Source organism: Lycorma delicatula, chromosome 8, assembly GCF_047948215.1.
Source record: "Lycorma delicatula isolate Av1 chromosome 8, ASM4794821v1, whole genome shotgun sequence".
NCBI classification, from domain to species: Eukaryota; Metazoa; Arthropoda; class Insecta; order Hemiptera; family Fulgoridae; genus Lycorma; species Lycorma delicatula.
Window position 1 is genome coordinate 17,207,630 of NC_134462.1, and position 23,617 is coordinate 17,231,246.

Genomic DNA, 23,617 nt, shown 5'->3' on the forward strand with positions numbered 1-23,617 from the left:
TCATTCACACCAGCAGTACATTATTTGTTCTTGAAAGTCTACCCCACCCATGTAATTATTATATTCTTTTGTTGCAAGTGGTTTCAAAATATTACCTTGATTAGTATGTACTTTGAACAAAACAAATTTGTGTTCAGAAGAGATCATTAGAAAATCTTATATATCCCACCTTTTCCCTACACAAATTCTTGTGGTAGAATATTTATAATTGATTTGTGCTTTGCATAATTTTGATTCAATTACAGTTTTTGGAAGGCCAGTTCTATTCATTTGTAATGTACCTGTACAATACGTACCTAATTGCAGTAGATTTTATCCAAACATATGCTATTATTATAATAATAATCTAAATAAAGGGAATGTCCTCTATTTAATTTTCTTCCATTAAATTTGTTACAACTTTTTCTGCATGTTATTTTCCTCCTAAAGCAGTATAATTTGCACCAGCATACACAAGAAGTTTATGCCATTCCAGTAGGTTCTGACAGCAAATATAATTTCACTCTGTATTTACGACACTTATTTTTAATATATTGCCTATATAAAATAAGATGACCACGCCAAAGCATTATGCTTTCATCAATACATAATTGTTTGCCTGGGTAATATGCTTTTCATTGTGTTGTTGAAGTGGTCAATGACAGGTCTAATTTTATATAAACTGTCTTAATATTGCCATCGTTATATGAAACTTGGAGGCATCGCAACAATAAATAAAACCAGTTTCTGCTCATCGACTTACTAAATATAGGTATACTGAAATGTGGTGACTGTTTCCAATAATCACTATTAATTTTAACATTCCCCATATGAAAAATAGTGCCCAAAAATGTTTTTAGTTCTTCTGGGTTACCAGTTTCCATACAGTAGTAATTCTTGAATGTTCAGTAGTTACACCTGCAGAAAAAAACATGGATTCAGCATAGAGTTTGGTTTCTTGCACAGTTAGGTCTAAAAATTTGTCTCAGAAAAATAAATTTAAGAAATCAATTGGTTCTATTGTTGGTAGCAGACTGAAAACTTGGGACAGCTGAAAAATGTATTATTCTTAAATTTTCTGTATCACTTCTTCATTCACTACCACAGTTCAAAGAATTATAATTAGAAGCTAATCCGAGTAGTATGACATTCATACAAAGAATGTGAAATATAAATTGCTTTCCAATTGTGAAAAAACCAAATAATTTATCCAGATCATCATCACTCCACCAAATCATTGAGGATTTGTGATATTTCTTTATCTGAAACTCGGTCAGATGAAGAGCGAGTGCTTGAGGGACCAGGATGCTGATCCATTATAACAATATTTTACACAAATAAATTCACTAAATATTAAAATGTATTTAGAAAAACATTACATGCAAGATGGTTAAACATATAAAACTTAATTATTTATTAAAAACAGTGAAACTACTATGTAAAAACAGGCACAATAGGAGGCGATTGTAAACAAAAATCATTCAAGAATGATATGGACAAAATGGAGTCTGATTTAGTAACCAGGATAATAAACGCATTCTGTAAACTATAATGAATGGTCACTGGTATAATGAAAAATATCTGAGACAGGCTGCTCTCTGGAGAGATGATAGAAAAACATCTGTCTAATGTATAAGTACCGATACGCTGGCCGCTAACATAAGCAGATGGATGTATCGGAGCCGTCAAGTTGACATGCAGTGGGTTAAAGAAACAACTTTGCCAATCCAGGTCATTTAATTTTTAGAGATGTACTGAACTTAAAAAAAATGTTCAGCTGAATTTTCCTTGAAGAGTGTAAAAAGTAGACATTCTGAAGAATGAAAGAAATCAGAATGTTAAAAAATAATTTATTTTAGGTCAACCTAATTCTGCACAGAAAAGATAGGATTGAAAGGAAACCCTGATTAAAATTCCATATTGTGTAATGAAAAAATAAAAATATGAAGAAAAAAAAAGAACTTGAACAAATAGATTTTTAAAATAGCAGCTTTTTTAATGTAGAAATTTGTACCATGTGTGTTGTAACACTAATAAATAAATTTAGTTTTAATTTGCTCACTTTTTAGGTCTTTTAAATAATGAACAGAGGATTAAATTAATGTTGAAGCATGTTTTTAAAGTAAGATCCGTTTTGGGGGGGGGGGATGAAAAATGTGAACAAACTTTGTTATGTACGGATAAAAACTACATTTATTTAATACTTTTCTGTATAACTTCTGTCGATAAATTTTTCTTTTGTGTTTCACTAGCTTCTTCAATCCCTCTTGAAGAAATGCTGCTGCCAGTAACTTAAGCAACAGTAACTTCATTTTTCAATTCATTGTCATCACCAAACCTTTGGAATGCATGCTACACTTGTTAAGGAGAAGAAGTCAGGGTTATTGGGTGGGTGGTTAAAGATTTTCCAACAAAATATTTCCAGTACCCTTACTGTCTGATTTACCATGTGTGGCCCCTAGACATTGTCATGAAAAAAAAACAAAATCCTGTTGGATATTATTACACTTCGTTTGTTTTTTATGGCCCTTACTCAGATTTTTAACATTTCTTAATACATATTGGCATTCTCGGTAGTCCTGCAATCACTAAATTTGACTAGCAAGATACCCTTTTTGTCTCAAAAAAACAGTAGTTATAAGCTTCTTTAACAAACATTCTTGTGTGAACTTATGTAGGATATCAGTGCCGCAATCACATTAACCGCTGCTTTGTCTCAACATTCAAATATTAAAACCAGGTTTTATATTTGGTAGTAATATGATCAAACAATTCATCACCTTCATTTTCAAAATCATATATTGTAGCAAAATGTTTTTTATTGTTTGTTAACATACTTTGCACCCATCTGGAACACAATTTTTTATTGCCCAATTTTTTAGTTGAAACTTTATAAATCAAAGACAATTGTAACAGTGAAGTGCGCCTGTTTTCTCAATTTTTGTTGTCTACTTTTTCAATCCAATCATCACTAAAGGGACCAGGTGGTGCTATGTTCTTCAACATATATGTTCATTCACCCTTCTTGAAACAGATGACACACAACTCTTACTTTAACAATACTCGTTATATTCAGGTTCTAAACGTCACAAATTTGACTGTGAATTTCAGCTGCTGAATTATATTTTGTCATCAATACTTCACATTTGACAGAGTAATATAAACAACATAATGGCTAAACTTTTGATGCTAACAACTGACTATTGATAGAAATAACTGAGCTATTCAACCGTCATCTGCTCATATTGCATATATAGCTGGCAAATTCAAAACGGATGTTACTTTTTTAAAAAATACAACTCCATGAACATAATTTCTGTAGGCCTATTGTCACTGTTTCATTTTACTTGTTAATTAATCACCATTATCAATTTTGTTTTATTGTATGTAACATTTTATCAAGTAATTGTGGCTAATCTATTTCATGAATTATGACTTTTCGTGATCAACCATCATAATTAAAAAAACCAACAGAGGTTACAAAATACTCTTCAGTAGTAAGTAATTTATAATAGAGAAAATGAATGAGATTTAGTGTACAAGTCGATCTCTGTGGGAGAGTGGTAGTGTCTCGACCTTTCATTGGAGGTCACAGGTTTGAATCCCAGTCAGGCATGGCATTTTTTATACGCTATAAAATTCCATATTCATATCTGACAGGCAAGCTTAAAGTTTGTGGTTTGTGTGATAATATCATCAAGCAAAAAAAAAAAAAAATAGCATTTATTACATGGGTGGTTTGCAAGAAATATACTTTTTTTAGGTTTGATTTTCCATTCTGTTTTATTTTTCTATATTACTTTTTTTTCACTCTACTATTTTTTTATTTTTCTTTATTTAGGGGGATTCATTATTGAAACCTTTGAAGATCAATGATGAGATTACTATCATTCCACAACCTCCTCGCAGCTCGAAAACAAAATCTGGACCTACTACAAGAACATCGTCGTCCAGTGGTAGTAGTGGAGGAAGTAGTGGCAGCAATAACAGTAATAAAGGAAAGGTATGTATTTAAATTTAATTTTATTTATTAATCTAAATCGATTAGTAAAACCAAAATTCTACATAATTGAAGTTAGCAAAAGAATAATAAAATTTCACTTTTATTAAAAACTTTTATGGCCCCTGTCCATGATTCGCTGATATTCTTGGTTATTCCCCCATTTAATTCCTTTTCACGCTTTGTATTTTTATTTTACTGCTGTTTATATTCATCTGTTTTATAATTCCTCATAAAAGTCTGACACCCCAAAAAAAGAGATTATCTGTCTCTTAAAGTATTTGATAAATGCTTTCACTTAAAATTTACCTTTATTTAATATTAGTAATAAGTTAGACTAAAAAATGCATTCAGCATTCAGCAATGTATTAAAAACTATTTTAAAAAAGAAGACATAAGATTCAGTTGGAAGAGAAAAAGATACAGTTTGTTTCAGTTAGAAGAGAAAAGTTAGGGATTTATAATTCTTATTAAAGATTAGTAAAACAATAAAAAATTTGTGTCACATAACACTTGTCAGTAAACAAATAGTTTTGCAGCAAAATTTGTAGCGAATTTAATTCTGGAAATCTATCTAATAACATCAACTAAACATGATGAAGAGTTTGAGGAATTTTAACTATTATTAAAAATAAAGACACAAACGTAACACTAAGATTTTATATTATAATTTTAAACCAAAACAAAAATAATTCAAAATATCTAGAAACAAAATCTATTATTAGAAATAAATAAATAAAAATGTGTAACTAGCTTAATATTACAATAATTTTTCAAAATACCCTCCATTATTATACATTAACCACTTTATTTAAAATTCCTTCGATGGCTTTTAAAGCATTGGGACTGCTTGAATAATTTCAACTGTGTTGAAAATTCTTGTTCCTAATTCTTTTTAGATTACTTTTTGTTCATATACTGACAATTTCATAGGACCAGGACCTCTGCATATATAATTTATTGATTCTTTCATCAATTGACCTTGGATTTTAACTGAGCTGCCTTGCACAATCCAGTTGTTCATAAATTCTACATTCAAATTTCGTAACTTAACAAAAATTAAGAGGACCCTGTCATGTTGAAATATATTTCTTGGCTTGTTAGTATAGAAACATCTAAAAGAGGTGGAAAATTATTTACTAAGATATTTAAATATACATTTCCTGAAAACAATCTTCAAAAATAAAATGGTCCAATAATATGTTCATCAATAATACTAAGCAAATTCTGATGTAAAATCTGTGTTGAAAATTCAAACAATCATTTGGATTTTTGAAACTCCATTGATGATTATTTTGCTGATTATTAATACCATCTGTTGAAAAAAATTTCCTTATTGGTCAATAAAATATAACCTATTTTGTGAGGTTGTTTTAATGTAAAGACCGATTTAGTGATTTAATTTTTGGTGCATCAGAAAGCCTCCAGGTAGTAAATTTTAGATCTGCGAGTTGTGCAGGTTGAGATTTTTTAAAAATATTCACCATACTGTGTCACACGGCAAACTGGTGCAGTTTGTTTGAAATTCATCTATTCTTGAGCCCTGGACTTTGTTGAGCTAGCCGAATTTTGTTCTGTTCTTCATCTACATAACATTGTTATTGGCATTCAACAGAACAAACATGATGGAAAAGAATCATTTGGAATCTTCTGTTAGGGAATCTTTGTTGATGTTTATGTGTCCAGCTAGCATATTTCCAGACAATACCTGTGTGCAAAAATTATATTTACATATTCATTTAAAAACTGAAAAGGGATCTTTATCTTTACAAGGTGATATTTAAGCACTCTAATTTTCTTTTATTTTGAAAGCAAACAAAACTATTCAAATACAATACACAAATTTGAGTTATCGGTCAGCTATTAATAATTCTGTTAACTTAAGAAAATAAAACATATTTCTAAACATTTTGCAATAGTGAAATGATTTTTGTTTCAGTTTAAAATAATGTATTTTCCTGCCACAGTTTGGTTTGTTTTGTTTTTAATAAAAGTCAGATTTCTTCTTAAACATTTAATATTAGGTTGAGATTTATATACTTTCTCATAATTAATTTCTCCACAAATTTTACTGTAAAGTTTTATTTGTGGCTAGCAGTTGTAACAAAATTATTGTACATCAAACCTAACAAATTATGTTTTACAATTCCATTTTTTGTGTCACAATATTTTTTTAAAAAGACTTGATTTATTTAATTTTTCAGATTAAGAACTATGAACCATAAAATTTATTGAATAATTTCCATCAAATTTACCCCATAATTTCAGTTGCAAGGATTTCAGTATGTCTTCATTTTGCCCTTTTTTGAGCAGAAAACAGGACAAAAATTTTTACAAGGTATAACTTGAAAAAAAAAAACATTTCTAGACCCATACATCTCCAAAACTGTTCTCCAAACATCTCCAAAATTGTTTCAAGATTTTTGTGAGACTGTATGTGTGTGTGTGTGTGTATATATATGCTTGATAAATACAATTATAAACTATAAAATAGAATTTTATCACCCTTTATATACATTTTAAAAAACATCCTCAGATAAGTTCATTTATTGTTTATGTAAAATTTTCTTCATGATATTTAGAAGGAATAAAACAGGAGAGAATTTCATTATGACCACACTGGGAAAAATGAGGTTGACAGAAAAAGAGTGAAGGTGGGAGATTATGGAATTAAGAAAAAATGGTTAAGGTAAGGTGTATGGGCATATAAGGCTAACGAGGAATTATCAGCAGCCCATTAGTTTATGGAATCTGCTATTTAACAGAAAAGAGATGTGGAAGACCACTAAAATCATAGTTGAATATGCAAAGCAATGAATAGACAAGGACTCCACGGGTCTGTCTGATGTGAAAAATAAAGATATGTGTGGCATTTGGAATTAGAGTAAGTGACAGATATATCTGTATAAAGGTGGTAATAATGTAAATAAATTAAAAGTATTAAGAAAAACTCTTATATAAAATATCATTTCTTTTCATTTCACACTGTTCACTCAATACATATTAATCATAATTAGAAACTTTCCTTTACAGTATTGAATAAAATTTAAACTAATAAATTAAGAATTATACTTTTAATATTTTTCAACAAATTTCTAGTCTAATAGTTAAAACTTCACTGCACATACATTTATTCAGCAACTACTGAAAATTATTTAATCAGTAGTCAGTCACATCATGTACAACACAGCTTTCAAATAATTAAAAAAAAAGATCTTGCCTCACGTGTAAATAACACAATCCTCTCACTGTTGGCAAATGCTTGGTTTATTACTGCATCCTTTTCATAGTTACTGCAATATATTTACAAATAGGAGCTTTTCATTTTGTTTTGTTTTCCATTTTTTAGTTGGGGAACCCTTCACTCTTAAATTTTTGTGGGGATTTAATAAGCTCAGCTCTATCTGACAGGGATTTCAGCCATTAGGCATATTGTTTGTATACTAAACTGGAAGTAGAATTTCAAAGTCTGTGAGCTGGCATCCCCTCTACTAGATAATAGGGCTATATTGGCTTTTTAAGTCCTGGTCTGCTAAGCATAGCATGGAGAACCTAACAAGGTCAGACCGGCATCCACAGTGCCAAAAATGAGCAAAGAAGGGACCAAGGAGTAAAAGAAAGGGCTGGGTGATGAGAAAAAATAGTCTAAACCCATCAGAGTAGTTTACAATCTGTTGTCCAATTTGTTCATTTGACAGAGTTGCAGTCTCTTTTCTTGTTTTCTGCTTATATTTTTTATGCATATATGTAAATGTCCATTTTATATGTTAACTAATTTTGTGGTGGTATTACCTGTGTTTGGTTTGCTACCCATTTAAAGATTATTATGTTTGTAGTATATTTCTGCAATTCTGTATTATTGTTTTCTTTTGATTGTAGGTTTGTTCATGTAGAATATTTGTGAAATTTTATGTCATTCTTTACCACCTTTTTTCAAAATTGTGTAAAGAGTGTTTGTATGGCGCTGCCTTTGTTGTTGTTTGTCATACCGTAGCCCTTACAAATTCATTTCTTCATTTGCCCTTACAAAAATATATATATATATATATATACCTGCACAATAGTGATTGTAATTTAATATATTTTATTGATGTACATTCTACATTATATTTTATAACAGTCAGTTCAGCAACAATAAGATATTACAGATTATTTAAAGAATAAAAAAGGCTGTTATCATAATGTGAGTTAATAATAAATAAATGTCTGCTGGTGCTGCTGCTTGATGGTGATGGGGGTTGTACTCAAAAGATATATTTTATCGTTCTGCCCGTCTGTTAAATGTGTACATCTTAACTTCTTTCCCAGTAAAACGGCATTAATAAATGTCATGCAGTATTTTTATTTTCTGTGTGCAGACATATTTATAATTCACTATTCACTTACATCGTCTGTTTATATATCGGTTAATACATGTGCATATATAAAATGTATTCCGTCTGGTGTTGTTTAATTTTAATATTATTACTAATGTAATGTACTTTTGTTTCTTTAAAAAAAGGAGTTTTTATACATATTTTATTTTAAATATTATTTATTGTATACAGTTATTTTTTTTCTTATAAAAGATGAAAATATAATTTATATAATGAAATTTTTTTGTTTATTGTTTTTTTAAGTGATGTATAAATAATGGAAGTAGATTTTCCTACTATAAACATTATATAATATATAAATAATTATGTTAAAAGTAATTAATAGTTTACAAGTATATAAAATATCGACTTAATTAATGCAATTAAATAATTCATTGTCATTCTCATTTGAAAGAAAAAATGAGACTGGGTAATAACCAATGATATTTTTAATGATAATTATTTATTATTAATAAAGAAAAACAGTTAATAAAATGTTTGTGATGATGAGGGTGCGTAAAGAAGAAACAACATTGCGAAGACGTGAATTACGTTATTAAAATATATATAAATATATTGTGTGTAATTATATCATTATACGAGATAATAAATTAATGATAAACATTTTCTCTTTTAGTAAGACCAAAACTTAAGTTATTTTTTTAATTACGTAATTAGTTATGTGATTCGGATGAAAGAGTGATGATTGATAGTTGTTTGATCTGTTGTAATATGGAGGACTGATATATTCAATTATAATTATAAAAATATATATATATATTTGTCATCAGCATTGGCAACACTGATTACAATTTAAATAATTTCTTTGTAGATAAAAATAAGTATAATATGATATAATGATAATATATAAATGAAACGTTCATTTAGTTGTGTATACACAGAATGATGATGAAAAACATATTGGAATTTGTAATGCATAAATAGATTTGGGAATTTGGTGATTATTATTATATTATATTGTAAGAAAAAAAATCAATTGAGATCATTTTTCTGTCACTGTTATAATGATGGATTGTATTATTCATTGTTATAATTTTTATTATCACGTATTTTTTGTGAATAGTTAGAGATTTTTCTTTTGTTTTTGTTTTTTTTTTTCAGTGCCTAGGAAAATCTGTCTGCTATTATTATTAAATATTATAGTAATTATTGCTAATATTTATATATATATTATATATTTACATTATTATTAGCTGGAGAAAAATTCAGTGATTTATAAATAATTGTTTTATTTATGTACTACAACAATTTTTTATTGCGTACAAGCCCTTTAATTTCTTTTTAATTGTCTTAGAATAATTTATTTATTTTTGGATAAACTATTGTGTTGCATATTAAGATTATTTTAAAATTTTTGAGTTTTTGTTTGTTTTTTAAAATTAGAAAAAACTGAGAATAAACTTAATGGAGAAACTATCTGTTAGCTCATGACCCAACTGTAAAAAATTTTTTATCTTTTTTTCTCACTGTATTTTGTGTTCAGTTGTAAATTATTGTATAAAAATTCTTAGTTCCATTTTTTATGTATTTTTATTTATACAATTATATATGAACAAAAAAAAATAATAGTATGTTGGTCAGATATATAAATCATTAATTTTAAGACATATCTTGAAATTTAATTTTAATTTTAAGATCAATTTTGTCTCCAATAATAAATTTGAAAATTTATTATTATGATTATTATTATTATTATTATGATATTTAGGCATTATTAATTAATTAATTATTAATATTATGATTATTATTATTATTATTTTACATACCCAATGATCGTCAATAAATATTTTATTCCATTATAAAATATTATTTATAAAGCTTTTATATTTATATCCATTCATTACTACTCTCTATTCTTTTAGGTACCTACTAACAGTAGTTGTGTTTAATATAATCCATTTTATGTAATTTACTTCCTTGATTGGTCTAAATTTAATTTACATTTATTACAAATTTGGCAGAATTATTTCCATATTTTTTCAGAGAATTCTGTTACCATATTTGTATTGATTACTGTAGTGGACTCCTGACAACTCCTTATGATATGTCTTTCTCCAGTGACCCCCTCTCACCTTTATTTACTTAAGAGAAAATCACTAAAAGAAAATTTAGATATTAATTTTTATTTACTTATCCTTGTAATATATTTACATTACCTCTCTTTAATCCTAAAATTTATCTCTTCTAACTTTTGTTTAATACTAACCATTTCGCTTTTATTGTATTATATTCCGCAATACAGTGGCTATAGTGAATAAAAGTAAGTAAAACCTTTTTCTTATTGTTTTTCAAGTAATCACTGAAGAAAATGAGAATAAAAAATAATAAGTATTTACTGATAGTGTTGATTGTACTGGACTTCCGCCAGTACTTACTTGCAACTCCAGTATTCACTTATAATTACCAGTGGATACTTGCGGTATTCAGTACTTACTTGAAATTGTGAGAATAAAACAGAATATTGATATTTTTCAGTATTTACTTGCTCATAATTCAGGTTGGTCCTGTGCTGACTAAACTTTTTTATACAGATATGGCAGCTTTTATGAAAATGCGTGAGTGTAAAGTGTACAAAAAGTGACGAGAAATTAGTCCAAGTAAATACAAACAGTTAGTTCGCTTTGAAAAACAATCTGTAGCGGTTTTAGCACAGGCATTTTTAGATGAAAGTAAGGAAATAAGAGGTGGTGCTTTTAAATCGGATTGGAAGATGGAAATATTCTTGCGATATCTCAGTGATCCTGGCTATCAGTCAGGTATTTCTGAAGACTTCGGGGTTAACAGGACGACTCTTGGAAAAATGTTTAATTACGTCCTAAATAAAGTTAATGAACAGGCTGCGGAGTGAATTCATTTTCTGAAACTATGGAAGAAGTTAATGAAGCGCAAGAAAAATGGTTATTGCGCTTTAAAATTCCTACTGTTATAGGTGCCTTGGACTGCACTCACGTACAAATTACAAAACCATTAAAATTAGGAGATTCCTATATAAATAGGAAAGGTTATGCAAACATTTAATGTGCAGGCAATCTGTGATGCTACAGAAAGATTCACAATTGTAGATGCATCATAGCCTGGAAGTAAGCATGACAGTAGTATATGGAGAAGAAGCTCAGTCCGTAAAGTTCTATCTGCCCATATAGGATCAGTGTGTGTCTTGAATGACAGTGGGTATGGGATTTCGCCATGGGTGCTCACACCATTATCTTCCACAACAAGTAGAGAAGAAAAAGTATATAACAGTCATCATTACAAAGAACGAGTTATAATAGAAAGAATGTTCGGTCAGTAAAAAAAAAGATTCCCTATACTTTGATATCTTGTGTGAATTAAGTTAGAAAATGTTCCCAAAGTTGTTGCTTGTGTAGTGCTTCATAATTTCGCAAAGCATTTAAATGATAATTATAAGATGGAATTTATAGAAAATGGATTTACACAGGAAGCATTAGATTACGAAGAAGAAGATGGGGAAATAACTCAAGACGGAGAGGGTAGGAAAAACGAAAAGAAATTGCTGACATACTCGCACATGCAGCTGATAATTAAAATGTAAAGATAACTAATAAGCCTTATTTTATTCCTTAAATCCCTACCTCCTAAAAAAAGGAAAAAATAATAAAATAAATGATTACAATTAAAAAAAAAATATTAAATACCAATTCATAATTTTTGTGGTGAACAAATACACACATACAAAATTCAAGTTGTGTAACCACAACTTGATACTAACCCAGGTGGGTTAGGTCAATCGTTGGGGACTATGCATGACCTTACCTTACCTTACAACTTTGAACGTGCACACTACTTGTGAGTGAGGTTTGCAAGCACATCATTTTTTGATTGTGCTGTAACAAATGCTCAGCTACAAAGATCACGCGCATTCTTTTTTTAACATGATTTTGTTTATTTTTTATCTATTTATATTATTTATAATTTTAAAGGAAGGTATACAAGAGTTTTATTGGTCTATTTATTTATTGAAAAATTACAAGCTTCATTCAGCCGATAAACTATAGAGTAAGATTGACAGAGTTCCTGTTTTACTTATGGCTCTTGCTTTTTCTCAGACTCGTTCAAAAATGTCATTATACGTTCTTTTTTCATCTGCAGTTCTATCAACTTAAGTTGTTTTAGTAGCACCATTCTCTGCTACTCTGGCGTAGTTAACTTCAAACTTTCTTCAGTCTCAAAGTTTTGAGTTTTTCTCTTTCTGATATTTTTTGAAGAGTCCTGTCCAGAAGTGGAAGAATTGTTGCTACTTGATCCAGCAGATACATCAAAGTCTACATCTTTTGATATACCAACACATACTTTACCAGGAACTTTAAGGGTTAGTGGGTTATCTTGGAACTTCATCATTTCAATAAATTCATTTTCCCTGTCGCACAAACTGATTTTTCTGTTGCCTGTAGCAGTTTTGTCAGTCTTTTTTTTCAGCTTTGTTTTTTTTATATTGTTAACGATTTTCCTAAGTTTCTCTGTATTTTCTTTTTGTCTAGTTTTTTCTCATATTCTAACAATATTAAAAAATTCCATGCTTTTTCTTTAGCTGATACTATTTTCGGCGTTATTGATCTGCTTAAAACCACTCTATTGTTTTTAAGAAGACTAACTACTGTGTTCATTTTTTATACCAGAAAATAGGCTCCTCAAACTGAGTTTCATCATCATCACGCTCAAAAATATCATCACTGCACGCTTCCATGGCTAGATGTTACACATGAAACGCTACCAAGATCCGTAACATATGAATATTTAACAATTGTTTAAAATATAAAAAATTGGAACAGGAATGATTTAACTTGTTCGATAACGAATACGTGCTTACAATGATGTCATTCAATCAGTGTTTACTTATGTTGCAACAAGTAATTACTGATTGTTACCAGTACTCTCTTAATCCATAAGTGATAACGTGTCAGTAATAGTAAATGTTTATTCTCATCAAAATCAGTACTTACTTTTTCATTTCAGACCTTACTTTACTTAATAAGTACTCATAAGTACCTGATTTTTATTCACTTCACTCACTATTTTAAAGATTTTTAAAATATTAATCGTATGTTTCCTGACCTGCTTAGCAAATCTTTTTTGTAGTATTTATATATCAACATATAAGTTAAAGATTTTTGTAACCATTCTTTAGTGTTAATGAAAAAAACTTGATTTAAAATTATTACTTTTTGTAATTCATCATAATTATTGACTTTTGTTGAATAAATTACTGGCATAATGAGTACAAATCATATATACACAATTTTAGCAACATAATGATAAAAAAATGGCTAATCTCTTAAAAAAATCCAAGAAATGCTTTAGAATGAAGAGATTCATTCAGGTGTAAAAGTAGCTAAAGAATGTAAATTTCAATATTCTTCATGTTTCAGTATTACTTTCCTGTCTAGATAGCACTACATCTCTGGAAGGGAAAGTATTGTAATCTGTCCAATTTGGACATATGTAGTTTTCACTGGATCTTGATGTTTTGACATCTAGTGAACCCAAACAACCAGATAAAATTTTCTGGTTGTTAATGTTCATATGTACATGTGCTCAGTGTTGGCCTCTAAATCACATCTCCAGAACTACCAAACTGAATTTGGTCAGAGTACTTCTATATATGGGGCATTGATGCCACTAAATTTTCAACTTAGAAGATCAAGGGAGTGAGGCTGTACAGCAAGGTTACCCTCAGTATTTCGAGGTTTTGCCTAATTAACATATTTTTCTTAGGAACATTTTTTTAATTAAAATATAACAATATTTGCAAAAAATAGTTTGATTTAGAAGATTAGTGTGATTTCACAACATTTAAACATTAGATGAAGCTTTTCAAATGCAGATTTTACTATCTCGGAATATGTTAAAATATCTGCTAAAATAAAGAGGTAGGTGAATGCTCATTTTCTTTAATCTCTTTCTTAGTCAATGAAGTGGGCTTCTATTGAAAACATGCCATCACGAACATATACCTAAGAAGAAAAGAAATACATAGTTTCAATTTTATATAAAATTACATTACCTTCATTTTTTATAGAAAGAATTCTATTCTTAATTTAAAATGTTGCAATCTATTTTTACCTTTAAAAAAATTCCTTAAGGTGAGTTTTTTGTAACCTCCTCAATTCTTCTGTCTTGTTGACTCTACTTTTTGGTTGGTCAGCAATATAATAGGTGCTGTTCATTGGTAAGGGTAAGGGTGTTCATTGGTTTTGGTAAGTGATCGCTAGATATATGCTGTTAGGTTATGATGGGGAGTGCTGTGCAATTGTTATATCGTTATTTGTTTCTAATATGAAAGATATTATACCTGTAGAAAATAATAATAATTTAGTTTCCTGTCATTCTAATGTTTGGACTTTGTTATAAACTTCTTTTTTTTAAATTATCAGTAATGATGAGAATAGAGTTTACCTGAAACCTTGAAGTTAAATAATCCATCCATTTTATTAATTAAAGACTTTCACATGTTCAATACTTACTTTTGAGAGCCAAACATTTTTATGAGTCTCACAAACTACCGATAAATTTATTTTCTGTCTTCCAGAAATTCCAACCATTTTTTATTTGTTTGAAAAACACTTTGTTCTGTTTAACAATTAAGATAGAAATGTGGTTTTTGAAGAAATAATGATATTAACAAGTTTTTGGTTTAAAAAATTTGAACATTTTGAATAATATTATTTAAATTTATTTTAACCTATGGAGAATTTTTTTTTGCAGGTGCAAAAAATTTTTTACTTCCTTGTACAAAGTAAAGGAAGTATGTGATAATGAAAAATTTTGGTTTTCAGATTTCAATGGAAATATCCATTTTGACAAGTTTTGGTGTGACATCTGTATGTACATACATATCTCACATAACACAAAAAGGAATAACTAGGATGTCAAAATTTTGGATTCATGACTGTTGTAACATCTAGTTGTGCACCTCCCCTTTTGATTGCTATCAACTGAACCAAAAGTGTCCAAAAAAGCCTAAAATCCAAAAAATTTAGATTTTGGACTTTTTCTTAACTACAGCAATAAGCCCTCATTGAGAGCTTTTCAACGATATATGATAAGTGGTACTTATTTTCATTGGTTCCAGAGTTATAGCCAAATAGAATTTTAATTAAGTATTTGAATCAAAGGGAAGACTTGTACATCAGTTCAAATCAGACTTCATCTCTTATATCGATTTATTAATTATTAATATCTAAAAAAAATTACGATTAGTAATTCAATAATAACAATTAAAAAAATATCAGAAGTTATTAATGAAATAAAATTTTATGTACTTTTCATTTAAAAAAATGCATATATGTAATTTAATAGGCGTAAAGGAAGCCATGTGGTGGTGCCCACATGATTTCTGACTTTTGTTTTTGTGATATTTTCTCGCTTAGTAGTACATAAAATTTGAACTAAAACATTTTGAAGTCTGTGATAATTTTTTTGTCGAGTTTGTAGCATAAAAAATATAGGTGAATATATCTGCATTAAGCTCTTACAGGCTTAGATGAGACTACAGCATTGCAGATATATCCACAATGAGTCCTTGAAATAAAAATGAGATCTTAATGCTATAATTTATTTTGGTTAATGTGAACAATATTGTTTTATAATTATACATTTACTGTGTTTTTTTATTTATGTAAAATGTGATAAACTAATATAAACAAACAGTTTTGCAGATATAAAAATGTTAAAGAAAAAAGTACAAATAAACAGGGACAACTACAACTCCAAGGAAGTTGTAGGATAGAGGGTACGTCAGGAGTTTTTTCTTCATCACAGATCCAGTACTTCTAAACACCTCAACCTATCGGAGTATGGTGTTTTGATCTGTAACTGTGCCTCGACGTTTGAATTAAAATTTTGACAGAAAATATGTTTAACCATGGCTACAGAATCATTGTTTTTAAAAAATGCTTAATAGCAAACACAGGATGTTCTACACTCCACAGCAAGTGAAACTGCATAATCTGAGCTGTCTGCCAAAGGTCAATACCCCACTCGCTGCTGAATACTAGCAGTTTAAAAGAAGCTCTGTTCCACTCTGTATGTGTTAACAAAAGTCCTTTATCAATTGAAATGCGATTTATTTTTTTATAAAACACCCAAATAGTGTAGTTAAGTAAAGCAGTACAGAATCCATTTAAAATAATATTGTGAACTTGGTAGTTTTCAAAAGCTTTATGATTTGTTATATGGACTGTACTTTTCAAGAATCGATTATGAAAAGTTTCTGTTTGTGTTTTTTTTTTAATATTATTCTCATCTTCAATGTAGATAGCAGCCCTTCAGTCTTGCCCATCCCTCACTACAAAAATGTTCTTTAATAATTTACACTGAGTAAATGCTTTTGCCAATGTTTATAACAGTTGTAAGAATTTCTGGAATCTGTTACTGGGAATCACTTTCAATTGCTTCAACATACCACTGAAAATATCATTGACATCTCTTACTTTTATAGTTCCTTTTCAATTATGAAAACTATAAAAATCAGCTAATTCCAACTCAGGATAGTATGGTGTTTGAATATTATAAAGGTACTTGCCCAAAATCATTTAATCATTTAAGTGTTTGCAACACTTTTATAATGATGATATTTATATGATGCATTCTCAGATTAATTTGGATATTAGTGTGGCAATTTCACACTTACGTTGCTGTTTTGTTCTACCACTTAAAACATGGTCAATGTTTCCATAATTTGTCATGATATACAAGGTCCTCAGTACATTAACCCTTTGAAGACCACTTGACAATTTTTTGTTAATCTCATTTTATGGTCAAAGACAATTTGGAAAAATTTTCTCACTTAAAATTATGTTTCGTACATGGCAGTCTGCTTGATAGAGGTTATTGTTTAAAGTCATGTGTGACATCACAATTAATATTCGGATATTGAACTTAACGATTGTTGATTTTTTTTATTTTTAGAGAACCTTTAATTGTATAATACGTAAATGTTGTTTGGTTTTTATTACTTTGAGCTGGATGTGGAATCATTGTTCATTCGAAATGAAAAGTAATGCTTTCTTTCATTTATTTATTTTTTTTACAATTTTGTATTTATTGGTGTATTTACTGTATTGGTGCTCATCTACAGACGAGCCAAGAACATTGTTTTTAGTTGTTTGTGATGTTCAGATCATAATATACTTATTTCATCTTAGTGTTTTGTTTTATTTTTTCACGGCAATATTTATTGGCGAGTTGCTATAATTTGCAAAATGTGCAGTGTGTTTAAAACAAGTGAAATTGATCCGGAATTTAGGAATGTTCAACCTGATAATGATTTGTGTACTGGCAGTTCTAAAAAACTTAATTTTACAAATGTGATTAAAATTTATCAATTTCTTGCAAAAAATCATAAAATTTTCACATTAACACAAAACAGAACAATTCTAAAAATCATGATTCCCATAGTAAAATTGCTATTTGATTTTGAGTCAACTCATTGTTTTTTTTATTTCTTTTCTTTAATCTGTAGAAAAATGCTTGAATAAGATATGACCATAAAACCATTTCTAGTTAATAGTAGTGCGTTGTTTTCCTACAATTAAAAAAAACAGCTAAAAAATATTGGTAATAAAAATTTTGTTAATTTTTTTAACACAAGCTTACAAAGACACTATAAGACATTGTACAGTTTTTTTACCAATAATATAAGCAGGCTATTTTTTTTCAACTATCTCCAAGAAAGGTTTGGCCCTTTAAGGGTTAATAACAAATTCTAATAGATCTTTCTGATTTTTTTTAAAATTAAAATTTAAATGAGTACATTGTTAAGTTCACATGTAAGCAAGGCTGCTGCTGGCTATTGTTTGAGAGGAGACAAAGACATTGTGCTAGTCTGTTAATATGATGATTATTATTACACATTCCAGAGAATTCAGAATACCACCTAATGGATGTATATATATGTCCCTGTAGATATCTTTTCATTCCAGGTAAATTAAGCTCCACCACAAAACATAAACTGGAATTGTTGATGAAAATTTTTTTTAGAAGATTTATGTAATGCCAGAACATAATCTTCCTGTATTATGCAGCATTATATTCAAAAACAGATTCTTGAGCAGGTATTTCCAAATGGTTTTTCATTTTTTTTTACAATTAAAACATTTTTTCCAACAAGTATCTGAAAAAAGTTAATGAAAATAAATATAAGATTAAATATTTATTAGTGTAAGGTACGATGCTGTTCAGTAGGAGGAAAACAATCTCTGATATAGACACTAGTGTTGCATCATGGTTTAAGTCTTAATTCATAGAAAGTGAAAAATAGAGTGAAGTATTCATGTAGTGATAGCTGAGTGTAAACTGAAAATGATGATGACATCAGGAGTGGAATGAGACCACATTCACAGTTAGCTACAGTGGCATAGTGACAAAAACTTGCCACTTGTCCATACCTGTGCTTGCAGTGTGTAAAAAAACAAATGCCATTTTGAAATGGAAAATTATTTGATAAACATTGTTCCATGTAATGTGAAGGAACATTACAGCAAAAGTTTCATTAAAATTTAAAAACACTTTGGTATTACTGTATCACAAACATACATAAAAATAAAATAACATAGTCCCACCATTTTATTCATTCAATTTGTAATTAATATTCTAACTGAATTCACTGTTAGTTAACAAGCAAATAAAGACTATAACTTTCACGTATGTATATTATTATTCAACTAAGATATCGTTTTACTGTAGAAAAATTGATGACTATATTTTTTTAGTTTTCCTTATTTATGTCACGTAAGTACCAGTTAAAGATGCTTTCTTTAAGATAGATAACGTTCACTACACACCCAGTGTTTGTTAATAGAATAAAAGTGTTTTATTGGGTTGAATATTGTACATTTAATTGGACTGGTATTCTTAATCGCATTTAACACTTTGAAGGTGGCAACAGAAGATACCGCAAAACTATGGAATTATTCCTGACTGTGTTACTGGGAGGCTTTTTAGTATCTAGAGGAAAGGTATTTTGTTATGCTTATGTAGTTATTTAAGGTAGTCACACAAAATTGTTAATAATGTGGTGCTGCCTTGATCTCCAGAGGAATTGTGGACAGGATATTTGTCCACTGCATGAAGAAGCTTTCAAAAGGTTTGCTTTATCTTGTTTCATACTCTTAGTCTGTAGGTCATACATTCTTACTACAAACCTATTTCTGTATGCTTCATATCTATCTCCTAAGAGTTTGCAACACCCACTAGAAATATGTTTGGTATTGGATTTTTTTTTTAGTAGCAACTCTCCCTGCAGGTATTTACAGGTTTCTTTTTTACAAATAATCCAACCTGAACTTATCAAGTGAATTCAGTTAATCTTTAAGTTTGCTATGCTATTTTCAAATATGTATGTTACAAAACAACATGATAGTTACACATTAAGAAAGAACTTTTGTCTCGCTTGTCGTTAAATAATGTAAACAAGTATGTGTTTTTGTAGCAATAATAAAAGTTACAACAGAATACATTACTTACTTTCACACCTCAATGCTTAGTTCAAATTGCCATTTTTTTTTTTTTGAGGATTTTGTAGCATGTGAAAGAATCCCAAGCCTACAAAGACTTGAACTCGGAGCTTTATGTACGAAAGAAAAATACATTACCACTCCACTACAGAAGTCAGTTTATAACTGAGAATATTACAGAACTACTTTGATATTTGGAATTATAGTTACAGTTCACTAAACAGGCAGCAGTTGATGACAACATAACTTAACAAAGGAACAAGTTATAGCATTCCCTTTATTTATGGTAGATGATAAAATTTAAGTCAGTTTTATATATTTTTAAAAAATAATCATTTTTATCATTTACAAGTTATAGTTACGCAAGAGAGATCATACTTTTTTCTGTGGATGATTAATTCAGCACATAAGTGTTACGTTCTGCTCTGCTTGGGAATATGAAACAGAAATTTATAGTTACGAAAAAATGTCATGCCTGATCTGGATTTGAACCTCCACCTTTATTAATTTCAGTATTAGTTTATAAATTGATTATTATAAACATAACTACATATCTTATGTTTATGATTTACTTATAACAAAATGGCACCACAGTAATAATATGAACTGCCTATGCCAATTTGTAGGACAGCATACTCGTATTATTACGCAGCAAATACTATTGTACTGCTAGAGTAATGTTTACGAAACAATTTTTGCTATCAGTTAACATCTACTAATTAAACTGTGCGACCAATTGTCAAGAGTTCTAAAATATTTTTTCCAATTTTTTTATAAAAAGTATAGTATTAGTTTTGGTCATGTTGTGCAGGTGGGGGTGAAAAGAGTTTTATTTATGTTTATACGTATGAGGAATACTAAAATATTGTACACTTAAATTGTTATTTCCATATATATTTATTTATAGGCTTTTGTCGAACATTTTATGGCTTAAAAGAAAGTATGATTTCAAATATCAAACTTTTTGATATTTGAGTTGTACAACATATAAAACTCCATAAGTTTTATTACATAAAAAGTAGTGTTTATTTATTTATAGTATTTATGTTCACTATGAACTAAAACAGTATTTCATTAAAAAATAACATTTAAAATAAAATATTTATTTATACTTAAAACTTGTTTATGCCTCTGGAAAAGTCACTCTCACTTTCCCTAAAAAATTTGCTTCTTACTTTTAAGTGCTACATTTTATTTTAAAGATACATGAATCTCTCATCAATCTTATGATTGCCTGTAATCGTATGGTTATATAACCCAGCATACATTAATTACTTTCTTTCTTAACTGTGCTAAAAGATATTACAGAGTAAAATTCCAGGACCTAAACAAATCTTAGTTTGCCATGTTAATGCGTAACTACAAATAGATTCATTTATTTTGGTCAGTAGTAGATTTATGGAACAATGATTAAATTTATTTAGTTTGCTTTTACTGAAAATAAACTATTTCATGGTTTTTATGGCATGTATCATTTCTTTGGTTTCAATATGGGTATCAATTTCATACGTGTTTTTCTTTAAACAGTGCCCGACAGGAATTTTGTTTGTAAAAAAGGTTTTTTGTTTACCTTTCTCTCAAGAATAAGTTTATAGACATGATGGAAAAATTATTAATACTTAGTCACTGGTGTGCTACTTGTTAGCTCTGTTTGAGAAGATAAACAAATACTACAATTAGCGGTCATACGACGGTGACTGATAAGATACGTCATATGTTAAAATTTCAAGTGAAGGGAGGGGAAACGTGACGTTTAATAAACGTTCGTACATTCACAGTAAATAAGAAAAAGGTGTAAATAATATTAAATTTGTCAGCATTATAATTTAATGAATTGAAAGATTTGCTTCGATTGATTTGTTTTTAAAGATAGAGAATTTGAATTTGGAGCCCGTGAGAGATGAAACTGTAGGTTATCGCACTTTATACATTTTTAAACAATACATATATTACTTATTTCGTTTTAAAAGAGAATGTAAACTTATCGACTATAACCAAATTTTGCTTAAATTGAATGAAGTTGTAATTACAACATAAATAAATCGGTTAATATTCATCAGAATATGGAATACATTCGTAGTGGTATTTTATTTTGTTCGTATTTCTGGAGAGAGAAGAAAATTGAAGATTTGTTATGTAGTATTATGAATATCAATAACGTGTGTTATATAGTATTTATAGAGTAGTTTTTTTAATAAAATGACCACCGATAACAGGTTGTGGTAAATTGATTCGTATTTGTATTTTAATATTTATTTTTTATATCATGGAGTGATATATAATATTTTTTACTTTAAAGTATTTTCCAGGATTGAGGTTAGGTGAAGTTTTAACGGTAAATTAATATTTACGAATCTTATTACTTTTTAAAAAGACTGTTATGTTTAAAAATAGTAACTAGTTGGAGAAAGTTAAATTTCGTACAAGAATTGATGTATGGTAATAAAACCGTCGTTGTATAAAAGTGATTTTCGAAGTTACTCTAATGTTTTGTTTGGGATTCTAGTGTGCAACTTTTAACAGAGCTGAAACTATAATCTCATTTAACAGTTGAAATTAAGATAGTTCGTTTTTTAAAATCCCTTTTTCAAAAATTATTTAAACGTAAAGATTAGTTTAAAGGTGCAACAACCAGTTGCCTTGTGTATTTAATAGGAGCAGAACCATGCAATTAAAATTGTTTGTTCATTAAAAATAATCAATTATTAAATATAACTGTTGAAGGCGATTTAAAATGTATTATCTGAGGTTATTCCTGTATTTATTTTAACAGACTAGACTTTGCTATCAGGTTGAATTTACGTCTGATGCTATAGTTGTATTAGTAAAATTCTAATGTTATTTAACATGCGATTGAATGAGTCGAAAATTCTTAAGCAACCATGTATATTATAATCCTAAGTTTTCTTTTTAATTGCACAGGGCTGTGTAGAGCTTTTCTCATTTTTGTAGCTGTGTAGTTTATAAATACAAATATAATTTTACAAAGTTTTAAAATTATTGTAATATATATATATATATATATATATATATATATGTGTGTGTGGATCATGGATTGTAAATATCCTGTCATTTTTTTTTAAATTTGTAGAAATCAAGACATTTTTCTGAAAACATTTTTGCTTTTAGTTAAAATCTGATTTATTCATCTTTCTGGGGAATCATAACAGGGTCTGACTGTGCTCTGTCTAATTTTTTATCTATTAATTTTCTATAAATTACATCAAGTTTAGGAAAAATGTGAGCGTGAACTTGCACAGGTTTTACAATCATCAATTTTTTCAGACTTAAAAGAATGGAATAAAATATATAAATTTATTTAATTGATTATTTATAAATATAATAAACAGTATTGATTTTGAAATTTAGTTAATCTTTTTCTATTTCTTGCACGTCCCCTGTATTGGTTGTTGGCTCATCATCATTTTTGGTACAGTATTCTTTTACATTAGATGGAATATAATTTATTAGTTTCTTTAAACCTATTCTTATATTTTTTATAATTTACTGGAATTTTATCAGTATAAAAGTCTTGTGAAAATGCAAAAGTTGTAGAAAAACCACCTTTCTTTATGCTGAAGTAGAAACTTTATAAACCATCAATCAACTCTTTACATTGAACTTTTCCCTAAAAACAAACTGTAATGCTTTAATTCAAAAAGTTTGATATTTGAAATCATACTTTTTTTTTATTCTTACCATAAGAACAATCTGATAAGCAAGTTCTTAAAAAATTTTTGGGCACCAATTTTTTAAAAATCTAGTCTTTATAACTAACATTTTTTATT

General features: G+C 28.6%; 1 pseudogene; it reads left to right on the forward strand.

Annotated features, from left to right (window-relative positions):
• Nucleotides 1-23,617, forward strand: part of LOC142328993 (mediator of RNA polymerase II transcription subunit 27-like) — a 96,398-nt pseudogene that overhangs the window by 52,494 nt on the left and 20,287 nt on the right.